Source organism: Micropterus dolomieu, unplaced genomic scaffold, assembly GCF_021292245.1.
Source record: "Micropterus dolomieu isolate WLL.071019.BEF.003 ecotype Adirondacks unplaced genomic scaffold, ASM2129224v1 contig_14644, whole genome shotgun sequence".
Taxonomy (NCBI): domain Eukaryota; kingdom Metazoa; phylum Chordata; class Actinopteri; order Centrarchiformes; family Centrarchidae; genus Micropterus; species Micropterus dolomieu.
In genome coordinates, this window is record NW_025743630.1 from 1 (window position 1) to 3,265 (window position 3,265).

The window sequence follows — 3,265 nt, forward strand, 5'->3', positions numbered from 1 at the left end:
CAGAGTCATCCAAATCTAAACAGCCTTCACAGAGCCAGTGTTTGACCACATGGAAGTAGACTCTGTTTGTTTGTTGTTTTCAGGGACGGAGCTTAAACCCTGCAGTGAGTCCAGAAAGCAGTCAGGACACGGTGAGATCTCACACTACACCCAGGACAAAGTTACACTCACTGTTTTTAGATTTGTTGTTCAAAATGTAGCTCTATGAGACACACAGTGACTCTTGAATCTAAGTTCTTTCTGCAAGAGAAGAAGTGGGGAGTCTGATGATGCAGCTGGACGACACCAGAACAGACCAGAACACAATCAAGTCCACATGTTACTGAGCAGCCATTATGTTGTCTTCTCTGTGTAGGCTGAACCTGAAGATGGTGTTTCCTACGCCTCCATCAGCTACACCAGGAAGACCAACAGTAAAGGCCGGGTAAGCTGTCTGATTGGTTCTAGTGATGATGGCAGTGAATGAAAACACTTCTCTCATTTAATGTTGTGTAATTTCTGTGTTGTGCTGTTTGTCTCTTTTCCAGGTTCTGGGTAAAGATGGTGATGATGAAGATGATGCAGTGATCTACAGCAGCGTGAAAGCTTCCTCTTCTTCTGCTGGAGCCTCAGCTGATCCCAGCGACCTCTACGCCACCGTCAACAAACCAAACAAATAAGAGACCACAGTTTAGTTACAGCTCATATCATTACAGGTAATTTACACTGAGAACTGATAAATGTTTTATTATTTGAATTATTTTATGATAATATATGGGACATTTAGCTTGATGAACTTGCTGTCAGGCACTTTAATGTGCTAGTGCTGTGTTGTAGTTAAACATGTATTAGTTTTTACTGTTATTTCTGTATCAGCTGTTATTGTTTGATATGCAGTCATTTTAACACCTATATTTCTGTAGAGGTTTAACACCTCCAGAGCTCTTTGCACCTTTTTCTTCTTCGTCTTCCTTTCATGTGGTGAAACAGGTCATTGTCACAAATACAAAGTGTGAACTTGAGGCTCAGTGTGAATCTAAATATAGTTTATTCTAACTGTCATGTTTCAGAGGAAACTGGCAGTGGTGAAGCCGTTCCTACGAGTCAGAGACAGGAAATATAAAGACCACGTTCAGTTTTACTTGATCCAGGCAGGCAGAGTCAGAACAGCAGGTAATAATGCTGCATTTGACACATGAAGTTGGATTTTCCCAGTTTCCAGTCGTAAATTCCAACTTGAACGCCCCCTTAAGGAGACAGAGTGTTACACACTTCTCTGCGCTTCCATTTCAGCTTTTACCAAAACTTCATAGTGACGGCGTCTGCCCCCCCAACCATTTAAATTAATTAAAACTGTAAGTATAAAATTAAAACCACTGCTGTAATAGTATAAAAGAAATTAAAGGTGTAAATGTATAAATAAATAACAGAATATGATGCAGTATTTAGCTGCAATTTTTGGACAATGCACGTTTGTTTTTTCTATATATTTAAATTGCAAATAAACGTTTCTCAAAGCATTTTTATTTGTTAGTTCACATTTCTTGGTGCAAGCTATTTTTCAGAACATTATTAACAAATGCTCTCAAAAAGTGATGTGGACAAAATCAGCCATTTCAAAATGTGGTGGGGACACATGTCCCCAGTGTAAATGACATGTTGATTCCACATTCAGACTTAAGAGCACATGAACACAGAAAAACTCAGAAGAATGACTTCACAACTCGGGAAATGGGACGATCTGAGTTTTAGTTACACACTAGATGAAACTAAAACTTAAGTGTTTTTATCTGCTTTAAAACACGTCTGGTTGTTAGACCGGTTCAGAAGCAGCTCTGCATGACGACTGTTGGAGCCTTTAGATCTTTTTCACAGCAGACGTGTTTAATTGTCAGGACTCTGAAACTGAAGCAGCTAAATGGAATCCAGCCATCATTAATTGTTCAATTTAAATCTGTTTTCCTGCTGTGCTGTGTCAAAATGTCTTGTATGAAAAAAACAGATGTGTGTGTTTTGGTCAGGTTAGTATTGAATCTGGATATTTTCCCCTTCAGGCCAGTAGGGGCTGATTAATGTTATTGTGCAGGTCCTGACTGGGACATAATATAATGCTCCTGAACACTGAGTTGTTTTAGATCGAGGGAAGTTTCATCAACTGCAACAAGTCAAACTTTAAGTTCTCTGCATCTCACACTGTGAAATCATCTGTGTTTGTTTACTGAAGCCATCAGTTAGCAGCAAGCCAGTAGGACTGTCAACAAATCCCACGAAAAGTACTATTAAAACCAGTCAGTGACCTTCACTGCTGCACTGGGTGGCACGTTCTGAAGAAAACAACATTTATCTTAACCAACAATCTTCACACGTCAACTTCCTCTTCTTCTTCTTTTAAGGAGATGAAACTCGTCATTGTCACAAAAACACCGGACTGAACAAACTGTGAACTTGAGCCTTAATATAGTTTGTTTGTTTCAGTGTTAGTTTGGCTCAGTGCAGAAACATATTCCTTTGTCTCGTGATCAGTGACTTTGTCGTATGTGTTTGTAGATGGTGGATCTTTGTCAGGCTGCTGTGACCTCTGACCTCTGACCTCTTTACTGTTGGCTGCATCTCATACTGCTGATCAATAATTTGGGGTCTCCGTCAGTCACTGTGGGTGAGAGATGTTACGACCCCTCCCCCTTCCTGCTTCCTTCTCCTGCAGGAGGCTGCAGGCAGGGAGGCTGATTGGGCAATCACCTGTGCAGCTCTCTTCAGAGCTTATTTAGCCAGGACTGATCAGTCTTTTGTTCTCTCTCTACCAGTCTGTGAGGTAAATTTCAGGTTTGGTTAGGTCAGTTAAAGCTCCCTAGGAGAGAGGTGCAAGGTCCTGTAGCATGTCTACCTATGATTTTGATAAAATGAATATTTCATAAATATTAACTCATAAACCTCGAAGAAAAGGGGGCACCACCGGAGATTCAATTCGCCCAGAGTCTCCGGACCTCTGGGTAATTTTTTTATAATTAATTATACAATCATTCACTAGTGATCAGTTAGTTAATAATCGCTCAATTATCTTGAATCAATCAGTCAATCTTAAATCCTCGTGACAGGGACATGGAGTTAGACAATACACACACACACACAGTTCCTTTGATCACGGTGAAATTTATTAGATAACTGAGGTGAAATAAATGCGGTTAAACATCAAAGAAATAAACAATGCCTAAAAAACAAGGAGCAAAGAACGAATATGTGGAGTTCTATTGTGGGAAGAATTTGATTCATAGGGAGAAAGAGAACT

General features: G+C 40.0%; 1 long non-coding RNA gene across 1 annotated transcript; it reads left to right on the plus strand.

Annotated features, from left to right (window-relative positions):
- Window positions 1–361: 361 nt before the first annotated feature.
- On the plus strand, window positions 362–1,476 carry LOC123966963. Its single transcript, XR_006824140.1, has 3 exons — window positions 362–424; window positions 528–695; window positions 1,050–1,476. It is a non-coding gene; the product is annotated as an uncharacterized LOC123966963 (long non-coding RNA).
- Window positions 1,477–3,265: the final 1,789 nt, after the last annotated feature.